General features: G+C 40.8%; 1 long non-coding RNA gene across 1 annotated transcript; it reads left to right on the forward strand.

Annotated features, from left to right (window-relative positions):
* Positions 1-867: 867 nt before the first annotated feature.
* On the forward strand, positions 868-21,610 carry LOC122094928. The gene is made up of 3 exons (XR_006144971.1): positions 868-1,130; positions 11,657-11,662; positions 21,600-21,610. It is a non-coding gene; the product is annotated as an uncharacterized LOC122094928 (long non-coding RNA).
* Positions 21,611-23,362: the final 1,752 nt, after the last annotated feature.

Below are 23,362 nucleotides of genomic sequence, written 5' to 3' on the forward strand. Positions count from 1 at the left end.
ATTCTCCTGCTTTCTGAGAACCTATTTTTTTCTATTAGACTATAATCCCCTAAAATGTAATTCAAAAGGACTACATCTTTTTAATCATTTTTTTGGGGGTCCGGTCTTGGGGCCTGAACTCTGGGCCTGGGCGATGTCCCTCAGCTCAGCTCAAGGCTAGCAATCTACCACTGGAGCCACAGCGCCACTTCTGGCTTTTTTCTTTTTGCTTATGTGGTGCTGAGGAATCGAACCCAGGGCCTCAGGCATGCAAGGCAAGCGCTTTACCACTGAGCCACCTTCCCAGCCCCCTTTTTAATCATTTTAACCCTTGTTTATTAACATTTCTTTAAGTTGTAAAGAATTTCCAAAACATTTGCCATAACAATAAATTTCTTATTTATAAGAGACTCTGCCCATGCGCCAGGGTCAGGAGGCTGAGATCTGGGGATCACAGTTCAAAGCCAGCCTAGACAGGAAAATCTATGAGACACTATCTCCAATGAACCACCAGAAAACTGGAAGTAGAGCTGTGGCTCAAAATGGTAGAGCACTACCCTTGAACAAAGAAGCTCACAGAGAAGGCCCAAACCCTGAGTTTAAGCCCCATGTCTGACCAAAACAAAAAGGGATCTTGAAATCAAGAGATCTGTTGCATTTATAGCTTCAATACTTGCACCAGTAATATTATACTACCATTTTCTCATGGCTAAGAAAAGATATCCTTTCCACAATAGAAAAACAAAAAAAAAAGGATCCCATTTACAATTTTCTTTTCTTGAGTTCCCTGTATATAATGGATATTAATCCTTTCTCTGGTATATTGCTGGTAAATATTTTTTTCCCAATTAGTTGACTGTCTTTCTAGTTTGGTTGCTATTACTTTATCTGTGCAGAAACTTTTTATTTTAAGGTAGTCCCATTTTTCTAGTCTCTCCAATTTGTTGTGACCCTGGGACACTGTTCAGGAAGTTCCAGCTTGTGCTTGTAAGTTCAAGTGTGTCTCCTACTGTGTTCTGCAGTAGTTTCAGAGATTCAGGTTTGATGTGAAGGTCTTCAGTCCATTTTGTGTTGATGCTAGTGCATGGAGACAGGTTGGGGTCCACTTTTAGTTTTCTGCATGTGGCCACCCAGTTTTCCTAGCACCAATAGTTCTTCCACTGTATGTCTTTGGCTTCTTTGTCAAATATCAGCTGACTATAGGTATGTGATTTTACTTCTGGATCTTCAAATGTATTCCAGTCATCTTCGGGTTTGTATTTGTGCCAATACTAAGCTGTCTTTGTTATTATGGCTCTGTATTTGAGCCTGAAATCTGGTATCGTGATCCGTCCTGTGTTGTTTCTTTTACTTATAATTGATTTGGTTATTCTAGGTCGTTTGTAAAACAGAAGTCTTAAAAAAAAGTCTACCCAAAACGTGAATAGCAAACACATATATGGAAAGTAACGTCAGTGAAAATAAGTCCTTCATTCATAGAAATCTAGATCAGATAACAACAAAACACCAAAATCTTCTCAAATACATTAATGATAGAAACCAAACCTAAAATCATCCCTGTGATCTGGTACCCTGTGATACCTTTTCCCCTTTCCCTTTTGTTGTTGTGGTTATTGTTTTGGGTTTTTTTTTTTTTTTTGAAACGTGGTCTTCCTAATCTAACCCAGGATATGAACTTGAAATTATCCTGCTTCAGCCTCATAATTACTAAGACAACACCAGGTTTTCTGCATTTTAAAACTTGATAAAAATTAAATAGTCTTGTACTCAAGAAGTTTAACATTTGACAAACTCAAACACATAAGGCAGAAAAATAATATATGAATCAAGAATCCTGAGCTGGGTGCCAGTGGCTCACATCTGTAATCCTAGCTCCTCAGGAGATGAGATCTGAGAATTGTGGTTCAAAACAAGCCTGCACAGGAAAGTTCGTGAGACCCTTATCTCCAGTTAACCACCAGAATATCAGAGGTGGTGTTGTTGCTCAATGTAGTAGAGTACTAGCCTTGAGGCGAAAAGTTCAGGGACAGCTGTACCCAGATCAATTTCAAGGCCCAAGACAAGAAATAAAAAGTGTGCCTTCCCTATGTATTTCTCACATGACCCATTGAGTGGATACCACTTCTGGTGCTCCTACCAAAAGCAAATGGCAGTGTTCCTCCAGGAAAAAAATCAGACAAACACAAACCATGGTGTGTGTTACAAAAACAACTGGTCTACACTCTATTCCAGATTAAAGAAGGTAGAAGACCTCATAAAATTTTAAGGCAATTAGATAATTTAAAGAATCAGGCAACAGTGCTATATCAATATTAATAATTGTGTCATAATTTTTGGCAAATACATAAAGTATTTAGGGATGAAGGAACACTCACATATCACACTTCCAAATGACAAAAGAGAAAAGTATGTATTTGGAAAAGGAGAGAATGATAAAGCAAATATGTTAACAAGTTGATATTTAGGGAATCCAGATGAAGTGTATAAGAGAATATTTTATATAATTCTTGCAATAATTTTATAAATCAAATTATTTTAAAAGAAAAATGGTCACTCCATTTTCTCATATCCCTGTATGCCTACCATTACATATGTTATTTCACTTCACAGATTTTCATATCAAAAATATCTATCTTTTTCAAGGCTACCATTCTTTTTTTTTTTTTTTTTTTTTTTTTTTGTCGGTCGTGGGGCTTGAACTCTGGGCCTGGGCGCTGTCCCTCAGCTCTTCAGCTCAAGGCGAGCGCTCTACCACTTGAGCTACAGCGCCACTTCCGGTTTTCTGGTGGTTTATTGGAGATAGGAGTCTTACGGTCTCTCCTGCCCGGGCTGGCTTTGAACCGCGATCCTCAGATCTCAGCCTCCTGAGTAGCTAGGATTACAGGCGTGAGCCACCAGCGCCCGGCCAAGGCTACCATTCTTATTATTAAAAAAAGAAAAGGTAGATGGGTGGTCTTGGGAGATAGGGAAATGATGAAAGGGGTGACAGTGATCAGGATGCATTTTATTCAAAAGCTGACATGTTCAATTTTACTCTTTAAAGTTCTGTACTTTTTAAAAATGATGGCATCAAGGGTTTTTGCCTTTGAACAAAAATTTCATTTTTTCCATAGAATAAAAGTCTGAATAGAGAAAAAACACATAAACATTTTAAAAAAGTAGTTCTGATCTAAGTGGCTTTTCATATATATAAGTGGCCACTACAGAGAAAAGTTGAAATAATCACCAAAAAATAAAAAAAATAAAGTGAGCGATTCCAGAACTTTCTCCAACCTTGTGGCAGATCCACCTGGTTGTGGATTGCTGTTTTATGTGTCCCTTCTAGTTAGTCATCATATGTACACCCCTTCAGATATGCTGTCTGTGCTTTATTTACTTAGTTCTAATTGACTCTAGCAGGGGTGAGGCACACTTGAGCCATGGGCCATATAAGACCTGAAAAATCATTTGGTACATGACAGGTTATAAATATCCAAATGGCCTTTGGCAGAAAAAGGCTCCTCACTCCAGCCTTACATAGCTATGTTCTTTGGCTTAGACACTGTTTAGGACAGGGTCCTAAATAAATTTGGTAGTCAGGAAGTCAAAACACTTTGAGAACCTTGACTCCCTGGACACAGATTTATCTTGCTAACAGGAGGCATAAGATAAATAATAGCTACCTTTGTAGAAGGTTCTGCTCTGATTCAGGAGACATGGTAGAATGCACCATCCTTATGCCATACTTCACACCAGCGAACTTTCCAGAGATTGGTATCATACATCATACTATACTTTTCTTCACATGTCTCATGATAGCCTACTTAGCTGATCATAGAATTAAGAATCTGTTTTAATCTAAGAGTCTGAATTCATGATGCTAAATCAAAACCCTAATTATACCCTATTCTAAAATTAGCTCCTTAGTCTAAAACTTCAAAGTAAATTTTTAAAGAATTCAATGCACTCATCTGTTTTGGTGGTGTTTTCCTGTACTCGGGCTGTATGATTGCTACAAAAGCACTTTACTTAAACAACACCTCCAGTCCCTTTCGATTATTTACTTTTTTATTTTTTTAGGGTGTCAGTATTGGTGCTTACACTCAGGACCTTGAGCTTTTACTTACCATTTTTTGTTCACAGCTGCTTCTCTATTAGGCCACATCTCTAGTCTGGCTAATTGGAAATAAAATATTATGGATTTTATTCCCTGGGCTGACTTCAAACTGTGATCCTCAGATCTTAGCCTTCGGGGTAGCTAGTATTACAGATGTGAGCCACTAACGTCCAGCTATTTCGTTATATTTGTATTTTTGCTTTTGCTTAGGCCAGCCTGGACCCCATATTTATGCTTCCCACATAGTTGACAAGCATGTACCACCACACCCAGCTTTTTTTTACTGTGTAAATACCGTACAGAGGGGTTACAATTACATGGGCAACGTAATGAGTACATTTCTTATCAAGCATTGTTGTCTCCTTCCTTGTTTCCCCTTGCCATCCATTCCCATCTCCCAACTTCCTTCAGGCCAAACTTGTAAAGTTCTTTTGTTGATATAACGACTTATACATCTCGTTGTTGCATTGGATCCAACTGTATCCCTATTTTAATGATTTGTTTTTTCCTTTTCCCTCCACAAATTATACCAACATCAAATACATGAAAGCAGGGGTTATACCGTGAGGGAGGGACATAAAAAGCGACAAAGAAATCATCTTATAAATATGTTAAAAACAATAGCAAGCAAGAAAAAAAACATTGGAATCCTTATCTTGGGGTTCATTTTGCCTAATATCACTTATCTGACATTTTCTGCTTGTCTCAGACATATACTAGTTATTGCACATAAGAGAAACCATGGGACCTATGTTTCTTTGGGCCTGGTTTACTTCACTTAATATAATTTTTTCCAAGTGGTGTCTTGCAAAACAACTAAGTTAACTGGTGTGAAACACTGCACTGAGTGCTTCTCATAGTTACAAGAAAATTATTTTTTTTTCCTTTACAGTGCTACTAGACATTAATCCTAGGGCATTGTACATTCTGAAGTGTTCTACCAATGCTCTACCAATAAAGTATCTTGAAGCCCACAGTTGATTTATTGTTTATTTATTTTTGTTGGTTATGAGGCTTGAGCTCTGGTCCTGGGTATTTTCCCTCAGCTGCTCAGCACAAGGCTAGAACTCTACCACTTCCTGTTTTCTGGTGGTTAATTGGAGATAAGCGCCTCAAGGACTTTTCTGCCCAGGCTGGCTTTGAACCACAATCCTCAGATCTCAGCCTCCTGAGTAGCTAGGTTTATAGGCTTGAGCCAACAGTGCCCACCTCCACAATTTAGTTTTAATTATACAACTGGTCCTGAATCTTGATATAAGGTAAGCTCTGAAATACATGAATATCTTTCAGGTGTCATCTCAGATAATAATGACTTGTTACATACACTAGCAAAATATTCCTAAGATCTGTAATATGGAAAGTTCACAAAAGCTTTTGGCTATTCTGAAAACTCCTTTGGCTCCCCAACCCTCCAAGTTGTGGACTGTGGTACATACTTTTCATCTGAAAACTTCTCGACTGTAAAGTCTGCCTGCCTCTCGGTCTCAGACAGTCGATATTCCCTGTAGGATTTCCATTCTCTCTATCAAGTATTACCTCTGTTCCGGGGCTGTCATTCCATCCTTGTTCCTCCCCTCTTCTCAGAGTCAAAGCAGAGGGCTAAAACACAACATCCATGACAGCACTGGTAAAATTCTGTAGGTTCCTTAATATTTCATTGTTCTACAAACCAATTGGAAAACTATTGGAAAAGCTTGAGAATTTCGGGAGCGGGGGGGAGGAGTTGCTGATGTTATTTCCTAGAATTTCTTTATTTTTAATAAAACTTTATGACTATTATGACTTCACTTATGTCTTAGAGAGTATAAGGTAAACCGTATAATTATAGGTATCTTTTTCTTTCTGTTTTTTGTTACTGTGTTTTGAAATAAGGTCGTTACATATGTTTGAGACTAGCCTAGAACTCATAACCTTTCTGTATCAAAACTCCTGAGTGTTGAGGCTGGGAAGTTGGCTCAATGGTAGAGCGCTTGCATTGCATGCATGAGGTCTTGGTTTCAATTCCTCAGCACCACATAAACAAAAAGAAAAAATCAGAAATGGCACTGTGGCTCAAGTGGTAGACCACTAGCCTTGAGCTGAAGAGCTGAGGGACAGCACCCAGGCCCAGAGTTCAAGCCCCATGACCGGACCCCCCCCCCAAAAAAAAAAAACAAAAAAATAAAAAACTCCTGAGTGTTAAGGTCAAAGGCATGCAGCACACCTAGTTAATTAAAGGTGACTTCTATTAACATATTTTAATAAATTAACTTCATTTCACATTTCAAAAGCAGCTTTATGAAACCATAGTTCTAAACTTCATCCAGAAAAGTAGATACATACCAGTACATTAGATTGTACTTTAAAGTACAATATTAGACTAAAGTTAAAATTGTATTTTAAAACACATTTTCTTGCTCTTTGATGGGATTTATATATTTGCCATTTGTCTCTACTGTGGGCCTCAACTCAGTTTCCAACTCACTCAAGTAGGCATCTTTTTCAGTCCATTTGAGAATCTAGCATTCAGGTGAAACAAGGACAAAGTACTAGCCCTCTCTAGTCTTTTCTTTTCTGATACATTAAAATGTACAATCAAAGCCTATATTTGAAGCAATCTCATAAGTTAGTAAATATGAACGTTGTCATTTCTTATTTGTATTCCAAAATTATCTTATTCACCCTTACATTTGAAAGGTCTCCTCAACTATTACTTATAACTTTTATTATAGTTCTTTTTATTTCCCTTAGGAGTGCTTATTCCACATTGACAGTTCAGATAGAAAATCTTAAAATTTATTTGAATAATGAGTGTATATCTCATTGAATTCCTTTCATGTATCCACATCAAAAATACAGCCATAGATCTGGGCATGTGGTTTAGTTGTTGCCTAGCATGCATGATGCCCTGTACCACACAAACAGAAAAGGACAGAAGTGGTGCTGTGGCTCAAGTGGTAGAACACTAGCCTTGAGCAAAAGCAGGTCAGAGACAGTACCCAGATGCTGAGTTCAAGCCCCAAGACCGGCAAAAAAATAAAAAATAAAAAAAATACAGGATTTTTTTCATGTTTCTTACTAATATTTCCTAACTAAACTTTATAGTCTAACACAAATAAGTACTATCAGATCTTAAAAAAAAAATCCTGTTTGTACGTCACAAACATAAAATTACATAATTACTTTTAACATAAAATATTTTTGAATGTCAAATATTGTGCAAGAGATTTAAGTTCATTCTGATATGGCTTTAATATCCTATAATATCTATAAATATTTAAATCTAATTTATATCACTTAATGGTATTTTCATAGAGGATACTTCTACTGCAGAAACAAATCAGATCAACAAAATTAGAAGGGGTGTTTGAAATCAATGGTAGAAGTCACTAAGTTCATTAACAAGTTGAGCCAGGTAGTGGTGACTCACACCTGTAACCCGAGCTATTCAGAAGGTCAAGATCTGAGGATCATGGTTCAAAGACAGCCTAGACGGGAAATCCATGAGGCTCTTATCTCCAATTGACCATCATCAAAACTGAAATTAGCATGTGGTTCAAAGTGGTAGAGTGCTAGATTTGAGCAAAAGATCTCAGGGACAAAATTCAGGCCCTGAGTTCAAGCCTCATAACCCCCCCCCCCCCAAAAAAAAATTAACAAGTTGAACCTGGGCACTGGAGGCTCATTCCTGTAGTCCTAGCTACTTATAAGGATGGGATTTGAGGATCACAGTTCGAAGCCAACCTGGGCATAAAAGTTATGTTACTTCAAGAAAGCCACATGTGGAACTGTGGCTTCAGGTGGTAGAGCACTAGCCGTAAGCAAAAAGGAAAAGCTTAGGGGCCAAGGATTCACGACCTACAACTAGCACCTAAATAAATTAAGTTAATATACTGAAAAATTAAAAGATTTGCTTTGAATTTCCTATTTGCAACCCATAAGTGTTTGTGTTTTACCATTATAGTATTTCCATTCAACTACAGTATTACTTCAGTGCTTATTCTACCTTCTTCCTGCTAACTCATTTTTAAGTATATCAGTTAAACTTGCTTTATAATGAAGTCACTTCCATCATTTCTGTATGTAAATTGAAAAGTGTTAAATAAAATTGGCTACATATTAGGATAATTACTGATATCCTGCAAATCTTACATTCTCCCTCTAAATCTCCAAAGACCAAAGCTAATAGTGACAGATATTTTCCTCCAGAAATCAGTTGTAAGAGGTCAAGACTGCAATTGACTCCACCTTGCTTTTCCATGCTGGAACAGCACGTTGGAGTAGGTAATGCAAACCTTGCATTTCACCAGCCCTTTCCAGTTAAAGGCTAGAATAAGCATTTTGATGACGGATCTACACAAAAGCCTAGAGAAGAAAAAGAATACAGTAAAATTTCCAGCAAGAGTTCCCATAAAATAGGTGCATTTTGGCTCCAAGATTTTCCTAGGCTCTAAAAGCTGAGGAAAGCAAGCTGAATCAGCCTCTGATGGTTCGAGAATATACTGAGCAAAGGGCGAAGGTTTCTGTACAGATTTGGACAATCTAGTACATTAAAACCTCCATTTCCATTGGGCAAGCGTCTGATTTCCACATTCTGGAGGATTAATGTTTCTGGTGTATGTCAAAAGCATGTTCCAAAGTGCTCGACATTTCTCTATGCTAAGCATTCACTCAATCTTCAGACTAAATTTGAAATTTTTGAGTATAGAAAAGCACAGAACTTCATAACAGGGCTAACAGGAATTTTTGTAGATCACTAACACTCATTACAGATAAATTTAGTACAGTAACTACATAAATGGAAATTAATGAGGTGCTTGCTGCTATTATGCACTTGAAAAAGAAATACAATGATATTCTAACTATAACATTGACTCAAAATTTTTAAATATAGATCTCAAAAGCCAGATTGCCTAGACTTTAAATGGATAAACTGGTAAGTGCACTAGATTAAAATGTCAAGCAGGAAGTAGACTGCATCCCTGTTTTATATCACGTAATTTTTGAAAAAAGAAACAGCACTGTGCATTTATGTAATTAAATTTGTTCATATAAATTCACAGTGCTGACAACATAAAAATAAAGGGTCTTCAGTCAATGTCATACATGTTTAAAATTTCCAACACAGGGTATGACTGTAGTTCATTAGTAAAGTCCTCTGGCCTGGCTTGCTTGAGGCCCCAAGTTTGATACTCAATACTATAAGAAAAAATGACAAAATATATTTTTAGATTAAAAAGTGAAAATTCAGCTTATTAACAGGATTAGCTTCAGTGTCACACTCTTATAAAGGACACAGCATTTGCATTTGTATAAAAAAATGAAGCTAGACATGAAGTCATGATGGCACACACTTCTAATCTCAGCTGTGTAGGAAGCATAGGGAGATGGCTATGTCTGAATAATAATGAGGCCATCAGTTCAAACTATTACAGCCAAAAAGACATAGATAAGTAAATAAATTGAGAAGCATTGCCTCGTTTAAATTTGTATTTATCTAATTTGAGAAAAAGTAAGGTAAAATGTTCATTATCTCATTTGTGAGTTGTGATTTGCACAAGTCAAGGTGCCAGTACTTAAAATTTTCCGTCAGGGCTGGAACTCACACTTTGCGTGTGTGTCTGCACACATGCACATGTTTGTGTGCACACATGTGCATGCTCAGGCCTGAGCACTGTCCCTCAAGACTTCTGGCTCATGGCTGGCACTCCACCACTAAACCACAGCCCCACCATGGTTAACTGGAGGTAAGAGTCTCCTGGACTTTCCTGTCAGGCTGGCTTTGATCCTCAGTTTCATCTCAGCCTCCAGAGGACCTCAGAAAAGAGAAATGAGACTCTGATGCCCAGAAGCAGTGCACAAGTATTGACCAAGCCAGGAATAGGCCAATAAGCTCTGCTAATGATGACAACTACACATTTAACATCAATACTCATAACAGTGACAACTACAAACCCAACCTCAATACTCAGAACAGTAAGAACTACACACCTAACCTCAATACACAGTAACAACTACACACTTAACCTCAATACTCAGAACAGTAAGAAGAGTGACAACTATACACCTTACCTCAACACTCAGAACAGTCAGAAGAGGGACAACTGCACACCTAACCTCACTACTATGAACAGTGACAACTACACCCCTAACCTCAACACTCAGAACAGTGAGAACAGTGACAACTGCACACCTCACTCAATACCCAGAACAGTGACAAATACACACTTAACCAAAACCCTCAGAATATTGACAACTGCACACCTAACCTCAACACTCAGAACAGTGGCAACTACACACCTAACTTCAATAATCAGAACAGTGATGTCTGCACACCTAATCTCAATACTTGAAACAGTGATAGCTACACAGCTATCCTCAATTCTCAGCACAGTGACAATTGCACAACTAAACTAACTTCAGTACTCACAACAGTGACAACTACAAACCTAACCTCAGTACTCAGAACACTGACAAACACACACCTAACCACAGTACTCAGAACAGTGACAACCACACACCTGACCTTAGTACTCAGAACACTGACAACCACACATCAACTGTAATGCTAAGAAGAGTGACAACTACACACCTAAACTCAGTACTCAGAACAGTGACAGCTACCACATAACCTCAGTACTCAGAACAGTGACAATGGAACACCTACCTCAGCATTCAGTACCGTGAAAAATGCACACTTAACCTCAATACTCAGAACAGTGAAACCACACACCTAACCATAACACTCAGAACAGTAACAACCACACACTTAACCTCAACAATGAGAATACTGACAACTACACACATAACCTGAACACTCAGAAGAGTGACAAGTACACACCTAACCTCAAAACTAGGAACAGTGACAACTACATACCTAGCCTCAACACTCAGAACAATGACATCAACCCTAACTACAACACTCAGAACAGTAACAACTGCATACCACACCTCAATACTCAGAAAAGTGACAATTGCATATCTAATCTCAGTCATCAGAACAGTGACAACTATACACCTAACCTCAACATTCCAAACAGTCTGAACAATGAATATTGCACACCTTACCTCAGTACTCAGGACAGTGACAACTACACACTTAACCTCAATACTCACACCAGCGACAACTAAACCTAAAACCTCAGTACTCAAAACAGTGACAACTGGACACCTCACCTCAACACTTAGAACTTTGACAACCGTACACCTAGCCTTGACAACCACACAACTAACTTCAACACTCAGAACAGTGACAACTACACATCTAACCTCAGTAATCAGAATAGTGACAACCACACACCTAATCTCAACATTCAGAACAGTCTGAACAGTGAATACTGCACACCTTACATCAATACTCAAAAAAGTGACAACTACACATTTAACCTCAGTACTCAGAACAGTGACAACCACATACCTAACCTAACAGTTACAACTGCACACCTAACATCAACACTCAGCATAGTGACAAATACACAGCTAATGTCAACACTCATAAACATGAAAACTACACATCAAACCTCATGACAAATTCACACCTCACTCAGCACTCAGGGAATAAGTTGGATGCAGGTGCAGGCGCCTTAGGCCAGGGCGGGTCAGCTGGAAGTGCTTTCTGAGGCGCCTTTCCCCTTCTTGCACCAGGTCATGGTCTGATGAGGCAGGAGACATATAGAAGCTTGGGGTTGACAGGGTTAGGAATGCTGTCTTAGAGCAATCAGGGGTGATTCAGGGCTGCATGTGCTGCCAGGCCAGCGCCAGCTGGAGAACTGCAGCCATGCCCTCGTCTTCCTCCTCCCCCCCCCCAACCGGCCCCTGCACCCTCCGGTATCCCCATGCTCTGCCACCTGCATTTCTCCCTTTCCAGAACGCCCCCTTCCCTTTATGCCAATCTTCTTCAGCACCATACACAGGCCGGGCTGGTGGTGGCAGCAGTGCGAGCCTGCTCAGGACTTGGGCACAGGTCCAGGACCCCCCAACTTTGCTCAACTTCGGAGCCACCCGGGGCACCACCTTTGTGGCCATGAATGCTCTCAGCCTGTACAATGCCTCCAGAGTGCTCACTATGCTGTGCATAGTGCCTCAGGCTCTTCTAGTGGATGAGGGCTGCTGGCCAGGTGGCCCTGTGCCCCACGCCCCTCCTCTCCTACCTGCATACCCAGCCAGGGCTCTCTGGCCATGGCACATCGGGCGCAGGGAAGCTATTAAGCTCCTTCTGGGATTCCCTGCGGCCGCCGCCCATGCCCGGTCTGGGGACCGAGGTTCCGGCCTGGCTCTGGGCGCAGTGCTTAGCCTTGCTTGGCCATGCTGGACGCCTGGGGCCACTGCCACCTCTTCCTGCATGCGGAGCTGCACCTGCTGCTGGCACCAGCGATTGGTACAGGAGATCGAACAGGTTCGACTCTTTGTCCAGCAGCTGGTGGAAATGGTTGGCCACACCCCGCCAAAGCTCTCCTGCATTGAGGTGCTGGTGACGACCACAGGGGACCCCAGTGCACCCTTATCCCGCCGCGGCCACTGTGGGCTAGTCCAAGCAAGCAAGGCTCAGGGCAGCCTGTGGTGAGGACCTCAGGCTGCCTGCCTCTGCCCTCCCTTCCAGAATCATTCTAGTCCCTCCCACTCCCCGCCCCTGCACTGCCGCTACCACTGCCCGCCCAACTACCATGAGACAGCCAATCAGCACACAGGGACAAGCTCCTTCCCCAGCCTGTGCGCTAGAAAGCCCAATCACAGTCCAGGCGGCTGTTACATAATGCCACCTCCGTGCCCACCCCCTTGTTCAGGAGAAGTGGGCCAGGGGCAAAGCCACCACAGATGGGTGCAGGTGACCCAGGCTGCAGATCCATTGTCTGCAGCCATCCTGTAACCCCTTGGAGCTTGGGGCACATTCCCTGCTCGCAACACTTTTGTGAAGGTTATGCATTCACTTAGCCATTCAACAGACCTGTACTTGGTATTTAGTGTGTGGTTGAGGAGGCACCTGTGCTTCTTGTTATGGACCTTAGGTCTTATTCTGCACACTGAGAAAAAAGACTGAGTCCTCTTCTAACTCCCAGTGCAAGGAAGACATGACTCCTAGTGCAAGGAAATGGCCTTGAGGACATGACACCAAGTGCTTCCCATTGGACTTCTGGAGTCAGACCACTTCCCCAATTATTCCTATTTTCCTTCCAGCAAGGTTAGCATACAAGTTCTTAGGGCTTGTCCTATGAGCATTGCATCTTAATTTTCCAATCACAAAGTACCATAATAACTGTAAGTAAATCAATCCTATTTGCTTTAGGACTAAGAACAGCTTTAGGATGGCTGAAATGGAGATAAGTTTTCTGTTGCTGATATTATCTGGTCACTTGTTTCTGAATTTAATGTAGACCTTATAATAGGTCTCATATATTTTACTGATCATTTGTCTGCTTGGAAGTTGCAATCCTAAATACATTCACAAAATACAATCACACTGCATTAGCATGAGTTATTTAAAACACCGTGTTTGAGTGGTCAATTATGCAAACATCAAATAACTCAAGATGTGAAAATGATCTGTAGTAATTATAAGTAAATACACACATTCCCATAATGTAAAAAATATATATGTAATATCACATATATCCCAGTGGTTATTACCACCAATGGATACACAGTGAAGCTCTACTGTACACAAAATGTATAATGCTTTGGGTTTCAAGAATTTCATTAAATATAATGTAAAATTGCCAAATACCAGTGACACATGCCTATAGTCATAGTTATTCAGGAGGCTGAATTGCAGTTCAAAGCCAGCTCATGGCAGAAACTCTATGAGACTTTCATTTCCAATGAAACACCAAACAGGCCCCAAGGAGAGCCATGGCTCAAGTCTTAAGCTGAAAAGTTTAGGGATAGTGCCCAGGCTCTACATTCAAGCATGGGTGCCACAACCTTCAGATAGACTTAGAATTTAATTCAATTGAGACTTCAACTCTCAGTAGTTACTCCTTTCAATTACATCTTGGTGAAGACAAGGAAGAGCAGCTTCAGTGCCTTGAAAGTCACCTTTCATTCTGTAATTATTTATTGTCTGGATGAATGAATTCCTTGTTGTGTGTCTTTGTTCAAGGCAAATATTTTTTAATGTGTTAAAATTATATAAAGGGCTAGGTTGGCTAGTTACTCAGGAGGCTGAGATATGAAGTTGAAGGTTCAAACCTAGTCCAAGCAGGAATGGCCATGAGATTCTTATCTCTGATTAACCACAAAAAGCCAAAAGTGGAGTTGTGGCAAAAGTGGTAGAGCACTAGTCTTGAGCACAAAAGCCCAGGGACAGCATCCAGGTCCTGAGTTCAAGCTTCAGGAGAGGCAAAAAAATTCAACAAGGTACATCACAAAATCACGTGGATGTGACACTGTTTATTTTTACGGTAATTGCAGCTTAACCTTGTACAGTGCCTACTAAATGCCAGTCATTGGATACTTGTGATCTGCTTGTGAAATCCATGTATCTCCTTAATGACATGGATGCCTTCATATCCCCATGTTCTGTGGCATGAGTGTTCTAAGAGGAAGAGCTAAGTCCTTCAGTCCAGAGAGACTGTTCTGAGTCTGTGGTGTTTTAGTGATAAACACTGAGCTAAAATTTGGTGTTTCAGTAGGGCAATCTGTTCTTTTTTTTATTGTGAAAATACTGTACAGAGGGGTTACAATTACGTGGGCAAGATAGTGAGTACATTTCTTATCAAGCATTGTAGCCTCCTCCTTTGTTTACCCTTCCCATCCCTTCCAATCCTCTGTCCCCCCCCAAGTTGTAAAGTTCGTTTTCAACATGACAACTTGTACTTCTCATTGTTGCAACAGGTCCACCTGTATCCTTATTTAAATGACTTGTATTTCCCCTTCCCCTCCACAAATTATACCGACATCAAATACAGTGAAAGCAGGGGTTATACTGTGGGGGAGGAACATACAAAGCAACAAAGAAATAATCATATAATTGCATTAGAAACAAATGCATGAAAGGAAAAATACATTTAAAATACATATCTTAGGGTTCATTTTCCTAACATCACCTTATCTGACCTTTTCTGCTTAACTCATACATATACTAGATATTGCAAATAAGGGAAGACCTGTCTACAGTAATAGTGGGAACCAGTGCTCAAGCCTGTAATCCTAGCTATTTAGGAGGCTGAGATCTGAGGATTGCCGTTTGAAGCCAGCTTATGCAGACAGGTCCATGAAACTCTTATCTCTAATTAACCATCAAAAAGCCAGAAAGAGAAGTATGGTTCAAGTGGTAGAACACCACCTTGAACAAAAAAAAAAAACTGAAGCCACACAACCAACCAAAAAATAAAAATAGAAATGAATGAAGAGCAGGAGGAGGAAGAAAAAGGCCTATGTGTATACGTTTATCTGTTTGGGGAAACAGAAGGGGAATAACAAAATGTTGAAAGAAGGACAGAGGATGACTCAGTGCAACAAAGATACTTTACAACTTTGGAGAGGGAGGAGTAGTGGGGGAGGGAAGGGATAGTGGGAGAAAAACCAAGGAATGGGTAACAATGTTCAACAAGAAATGTTCTCATTACCTTACTTATGTAACTGTAATCCCTCTGTACAGCACTTTTACAATAAAATGAAAATTAAAAATTAAAAAATAATTTAAAAAAGGAACAAATAATATTGCTATCTGGAGGCACTGGTTTTCAGAAACACCTGTAAAGCAAACTTCTGTATAGATCCATAATTCTATCAGTAATCCAAATTATATAAAGGAGCTAGTGGGGACAGACAAGATACTTAGATCCTCCAAAATACTGTTTTGTTATCTTAAAATTATACCATGTCCATGATAAGGTTGGGTTGTCTATGATACTGGAATTTGGCTTCCATTCTACTTCTATTTCAAATTTGTGTTCAGAAGTAAGCAAATAACTTCCTCCTCCAAGGATGATTTGTTGACCAGCAGAATTTCAGGCCTACCTTAGAGCTGCTAAATATGAATTTATACTCTATAATATCCCTAGGAAATTCCTGTGCTCTGTAAAACTTGAGAAGTTTTGAGCTAGAATAAAAAAACCACAAAGTCAGCATTTGGATGTCAGTTCCTTCTTTTGGAAGCCCAATCATCATGTATGGCTGAGATATTTGCATTGGTCATTTTTGTGTAGTTATATCCAAATACTTCACAGGAACAAAGGAAAGAATTGTCTGTTTTGTTTAGAGATGTTAGTTCATCATGGTTGAGGGTGGGGTAGAGTAGAGCAGCCCACATCACGAAGGACAGGAAGCAGAGAAAGGATAGGGAACTGGAGACCCTGTAAATTCTTTAAAGACCACCACTCCCCCGTAACCTACTTCCTCCAGCCTGCCCTCCCAAAGTTTCCATAGTCTCACAAAATAGTGGCACTAGTTGTGCAATATGCCTTGAATATATTATCTTGTGGGGGACACTTCGTATTAAGGATATAACATTCTGCCCCTAGGCCCTGCAGGCTCATGTTCTTCTCACAAGGCAAAATCTTCAAGACTCTCCAAAGTCTTAACAGTTCCAACAATGGTCAAGAGTCTAAACGTAAAGCCTTTTATGGGACTCAGGGAACTTTAGACTCTTGTATAAAAAAAAGTAAAATATATACTTCTACTGGGCTCGTGCGCACATCTGTAATCCCCGCTATTCAGGATGGTGAGATCTGATTCTGCTTGTGGTTTAAAGGTAGCTGGCCCTGAGTTTAAGCCCCAGGATCATTTTACACACACACACACACACACACACACACACACACACACACACACACACACACACACACAAAAGAATTTTTTTTGGGGGGGGTTGGGCAATGGTGGATCTGAAGTGAAGCAACCAGGCTCCATAAGATAAGGAGCTCATGTCTTCTCTAAGATGCAAATCTCTTTTAACTTTTGTTGTTGTTGTTCTTGCCAGTACAGGGCCTTGAATTCAGGGTCTTGTCCCTTAGTTTTTACATTCAAGGCTAGCCCTCTACCACTTGAGCTACAACTCCATTCCTAGCTTTTGGGTAGTTAATTGGAGATAAGAATATTACAGATTTGCTTGCCTGACTGGCTTTGAACCACAATCAGACCTCAGCCTCCCAAGTGACTATAATTATGGACATGAGCCACCATCACCTGGAACACATGTGGATCTTATATCTAAAACTAACATATAAAAGTACATACATGTCTTAACAGACTAAAGTATGGTATAAGCTGGCATGATATGTATCTAAAGCATATATATATATATATATATATATATATATATATATATACATTCCATATCAAACTGACTAAAATATGGTATAAGCTGGAGTGAGATTCCATGATATAACCCCATCAAAAAGATAATAGTTTAACAAAAATGAATATCAGGAAACTGAAATGTGTCTTAACTACTAGAACAGGTGGATGCTAATGGGAAGGGAAGTGAATAGAGAGAATGGTGGGAGAATGTACATATCAGTCTCAATATATGTATGTGAAAATGGAACTTAGAAACTGAATGAGATAGGTGGGTTTGTGATAGGTGGAGAGAGAAAAACTGATGGAGGGAGAATGATTGTACAAGATGGGCTGTGCAGATAAATGGACACGTTAATTCAAAACTCTTCTGTAAAACTATTTGAAGGTGACAATAACAATAATTGGGCAAAATGTGTCTGACAGCTAACAAAAGACACTGTGGATATCATGAGAAGTACAGGGAGAAGATGCCCAACTCTAGTGATTAGGGAAATGTGGATCAAAATCGACTTCAAATTTATTAAAATGATAAAAATGAAGAGGTCTGATCGTGCTAGATTCTAAGAGGTGATGTGCTTAGAGTGTCCCAGAGGTTTATAGAGCAGAGGCTTGGTCCCCAAATGGCAGTGCGGGGAGATGGTAGGCACCTCTAGCTCCCAAGTGCATGCCAACAGTAGAAGGCAGGGACAGATACACCTATGTTCATACAACATTGTTCACTATAGTCAAAGAAGCTGGAAGCACCCTAAGAACCCCTTTGCAGGTGACTGTATACAGAGAACACCACATGCACGTGGATTGGAGTATTTACACACCTTGGGCTGTACACGGAGAATATGACATGTGGACACAGTGGAATATTGACTCACATTGGGCTGCACACGGAGAACATGATGTGTGCACACAATGGAGTACTGACACACTGTGAACTATACATGGAGAAGACAGCATGCGCACACAGTGGAGTATTTAGACACAGTGGACTGTACATGGAGAACAACTGTGCCCACAATAGAGTACTTACATACTGTGAACTGTACACAGAGAACAAAGCCTGTACATGCAGTGGAATATTTACACATAGTAGGCTGTACAGAAAGGACATGGCATGTGCACACCGGGGAGTACTGACACCCAGGGGACTGTAAACAGAGAATACAGCATGTGTACACAGTATAGAATTTACACACAGTGGACTGTACCCACAGAACATGGCATGTGCATGCAGTGGAGTACTGGTCCTGGGAAGGAAGGTAAAATGCTGACTGATGGGCCCAGCCTGGCCTTTCCTGAGACCGCTGGCCCTGCACCCCTCTTCCTGGACTTCTAGGAAACACTGTCCCCTGATCCCGAGACCACAGCCAGGCCCTTGGCCCCTCAGCTCAGCTGCCTGGGGACACCTGTTGGCCCTGGTAACTCATCTCTAAGTGCCTGCAGATCCCACCCACCAGCCCTGGGCCACTCACCCTGGGTGGCACAAGACCCTATTTGGACACCAGCCCCTCTGCCCAGGTAGCCTTGAGACCATGTCTGGACCTTGGCCCCTGACCTCGCTAACACCAGGGCTGGCAGACCTTTGGCCCCTCACCCCGGGGTTTTCCCAGCCTCAGCCAGTTGGATTTTGGGCCTTCACCCAGAAAATGTCTGGCCTTCAGCTCCTAGACCTAGTCTGCCCAGACACCCTGCCATTTGCATTCCCCCCATTAGAGGCTCAGCATGTTCTGAGCTGTGCACTCCATATTGAAGGGGCTCCCTTGGAGCTCAGGGTGGCCCACTGGAAGGTTCACTCCAATAAGTAGACTCATGAGGGTACTGGTGTGGCCAGGCTATGGGTGGCAGGCTTCCTGGCCATGTGTAGATGTTTCTCTGAAAGACATTTTATTTTTTGATAAATGAGATAGTGTCTCAATCAAGTGCAGGACATCCTTCAACTCACTTCCTCCTGAGGGCACCACCACACTGGGCTCATTTCTTTGCCATGTTATAGGAGCAGTGTGCTTAACTCCCAGTGTGCTGCTGAGGAAATGCGTTGGGCAGTTGGCAGTGGGCAGGAGCAGCCACAAGGGCTGTGAGTTGATGAAGTGGGTATGCAGCCTGCCCTGGCACCATGTTGCTAGACTGGAGGGATTGGGTGCCCCGAAGTTGAACATGCCCAGTGTTTTGTTCTGGTGGGCTAGCCCGGGCAGGTGTCAACATTGTGTAGGAAAGCACTAATGAAAATGTGGTTCTCATCCAGTCTTGACAACTGAATGGATTTATGATTAGAAGGGGGGTGACAGAGTTCAGTTGTCTCTGGCCACATACATGTATTCATGTGTCCATTCTCTCTTCGCACCCCATTTTTAGTTTGTGCTGTGTATGGGGGAACTGATGCTAAAGCTCTTGTTAAATGGGGAATTAAGAGGTTAAAAAAAACACTCTTCTCTTCCTGGGTACCTTAGGCAGGACTTTGGACAAGCTATTCTCCTGCCTCTTGACAGGAGAGTGCTTGGATTATGGGGTGCCTGGTTCATTTATTTTAATTTCGGGAGGAGTATTGGGGTTTGAACCCAGGGCATTGTTCTTGGTATACAGGCACTTCAACCTCTGAGCCACACTTCTCACCTTGGCTCCTTTGCTTTATTCTTCTGATATGCTCTCACTCCCTCCTTCCTTCTACCTATGTCTCCCAAGGAGCTGAAATTACAGGAATGAGTTTTCATACGCAAAGAAGTCGAATTTTTTAAATCTTAAGAATATCTTGGTGAGAGAAGATTTTAGGACAAGATTCTTTGTATTTTACACTATGCTTGCTGATTAGCCTACCTTCTTTTACCTTCTGATTGTTTTTCATTAATTTATGAGTTAGCAGGAAGGAATAACCAGATCCTACAGTGGCTGCAAGATCTTATACATCTGACCTGATCTCTGTTCTTTCTTCTCTATTTCTACCTCTGTTTAACCTGCTTTGATCTTGAATTATGCTCCAGATTGGCTTTTTCCACTTCTGTTAACACAGAGCTATAAATTAGGTATACAAGTTTGCCTTTGACTTCAACAGTAATAAAAAAATCATTTTTTTTGCAAAGATTACTTGTGTCAATCTTTCTTTGGTGTGTTCATTTTTAGGATGTCATTCCATTTAAGTGTTAATACTGATCAGTGTTTCAACAGCAGGGATCCCTTTGCTTTGATCGTTTTTCTAATTCTCTATCTTGGATTTGGAACATTTCAATGTTCATATTATTGACTCTTAAAGTATACCCTGTGTTCTAGAATTTCCTTAATCTTCATCTGAGGTTTAGTTTTGTGAGGCTTGTTGATCGTGGATGTGTAGCTCTAAGTTAGAAGAAGTGGTGGACTGGATGTTCAGGTTTAACCACTGCCCTTGTCCTGCCTTTGCATGCCTTGTTTCTGACTCCCAGAGAACATACGTTTGGTGGTTGTTCTTGTGAGGGTTGTGCCACTGGGTTGCTGACCACCTCTTCTTGTGGCCCGTTCTGTGCTTCGATGGGGGCCAGTTCTCACATGGACTTGGTGGCATGCTTATATGCCTCATTTCCCTTTGGAAACAGACAGTTCTGGCTCAAATAATTGTGGGGATTGTGCCTGTGGGCTCAGAGGGGGTTTAGGGGAAGAGGTTATGCAAAACTCTGCTGTCTGCAATAGTTAATGGAGTGTGGGAGGTTGGCTCTGACCTTACGTTGCCTTCCAGAAGGATGTTGGCCATGGAAGACTTGGGGAGAAACACTACCATCTTTTCCAGCATGAGGACTTTGAACTTCATTTCTTAGAGAGTGGAAGGACTTTTCCACTTCTGTTCCAAGTTCTCTACAGATGCAGTAGCAGCAGAGCAGGCAGGTAAAAAGTGTGTCCCTGTGAGGTTTCTGGGTAGACACCTGGGCACAAAGAGGCCTGGTCAAGACCTGAATAGCTCAGGTAAGCAGCCCTGAGGGATATGCTGGTAAGGGTGATGTCTAGGGAGACACTTGGGCTGATGTAGGGCTTGTTCCCATCCTATGTCATTGAGGCAGCTATTTGTCCTCCAGATCTCATCCTGGTATGCAGACGTATTTGGGGTGATTATAGGAGGCCGTAAAACTATTGTTACAAAGGCTTACTCACCCTGGTGAGTGCTCTTTTCCTCATGAGTGCTTTTTTCCTGGTGAGCAAGTGTTCTCCTCTTGGTGCGGATCCTCTCCTAATGAGTGCTCTCCTCCTGGATGAGTGCTCACCATTGTCCTCCCTCTCATGGACTCGTGGATGCTGATGACGTTCTTGGAGAGCCTGGGAGGAGGAGCATCAGTGTGTCTTCCTCTTATACGAGGAGGCTATGTTGTATGCATAGGTCTCCATCAGCACTGTGAATGATCCTGTGCAGATTATAATGTGGTGGTGGGATGTCCTGTACTGGTCTATTTGGGGTTCTAAAAGCCTCTTGTATCTGAATAAGCCTATATATTTGCATGTTTGCGAAGTTCTCTGCTAGGATCCTGTTAAACAAATTTCCTAGACCATTAACTTCTGTCTCTAGTTGCTCCTCTACACTCATTATCCTCAGATTAGGCCTTCTGATGGTGTCTTCCAAATGTTGAATAGATCTATCATATTTTTTGGATTTGTCTTGGATAGTTTTATGTTCTTTCTCTGTACTCGATATTCTTCAATACCCAACATTTGATCTTATGCATGGTCTAACCTATTGTCAAGACTTTTTACTTTCTTTTTTATTTCTTTTCCTTCTACATGGTCGGCTTTGATGGCTTCCAATTCTTTGTTGGAAATTTGTTTTAGATCTTGAGTGAACGTCTTTAGTTCCTTAATTTGGTGTTCAGTGTTTATTCTCAAATCACTTAGTTGATTGGTTATGGTTTCCTTGGACTCCCATTCCTTCTGTTGGGCTCCATTCAGCATTCCCTTTGTGGTGTCCCTGAATTCTTTCAATTGTCTGTTTATGGATTCCATGAATGTCTCTATTCATCTTTGTCTGTTCTCATCCCTCTCTCGCAATTCCTGTTTTACTTTTTGATTAGTTTCCTCACGTTCACCCTATTCCTGTAGTTCTCTGACTGTTCTCAGCCTGCTCACACAATTCCTTTATTTCTCTATGACAGTTCCCAACCTGCTCAGACAATTCTTGTATTAAATTTGAGTAGCTTCCTCATGCTCACGAAATTCCTGTATTAATCATTGGTTTGCCTCATCTTTTTCCCTATCACACTCACACTGAGTCCGTTGCAGGTTTTCAATCTTTTCGTTTACCATGTTTACCAGTAATGTTTGTAGAGCATTTTCCAAACTCTCCTCTGGATTATTCATTAACTATTCTGTAACCTGATTATCATGGATGGGAGTTATGCTACCTGGACTTGCCATTTTTTCTTGTGGTTTTCAGGCTTGTTCTGCCCATTTGGTATGAAAGTAACACAAATTTTGTGCTAGAACAATATTTTAAGGCCACATCAACCAGAGTCCTGTAGTTGCACAGTCAAAATGGCAGCAGATACAATCTGGTTCAACAGATACAATCTATTCAACATCAAACAACTATGGTTTAATGGGCTAAAAACAGCAAAGAAGAACTTGGCAAACCAGAAATTCTTAGGTTTATGGAGAAATGTGGGGGAAAATAGGACTAGAGGGATGTGGAGAGGTAAAAGGAGAGTGACTTTAACCAAGTCCTAACTTCAGAGAGGGAAATGGATAGGACAGAATAATAGAAGAGAGATTAAAAAAATGAAGAAAACCAAAATTTAAAATTTAAAAAGTGAAACACTTAAAAATGATGTAAGTTGAAAGAAATGATATTGAGAGAAGAAAGGATAGGTTGAGAGGAGGGGAGAGATAGAAAGGAAACATGAAAAACTAAAAAATAAAAATACTTAAAATTAGATACTTGAAAATTATACAGGTATAAAGAGGAAATATTGCTATTAAGGATTTTCTGGATTAAGTATTACACAATGGGGGATAAGGTCTAATAATTGAAGATGGTATATATCTGGGGATGAGCAAAGAGCAATTAAGTCATGCAAGAAAGAAAGAAAGAGAAAAGAAGTGAAAAGAATATTTTAAAAGGACCAAAATATC

This window comes from Dipodomys spectabilis, unplaced genomic scaffold, assembly GCF_019054845.1.
Source record: "Dipodomys spectabilis isolate Male_0828 unplaced genomic scaffold, ASM1905484v1 ptg000012l, whole genome shotgun sequence".
Lineage (NCBI taxonomy): Eukaryota > Metazoa > Chordata > Mammalia > Rodentia > Heteromyidae > Dipodomys > Dipodomys spectabilis.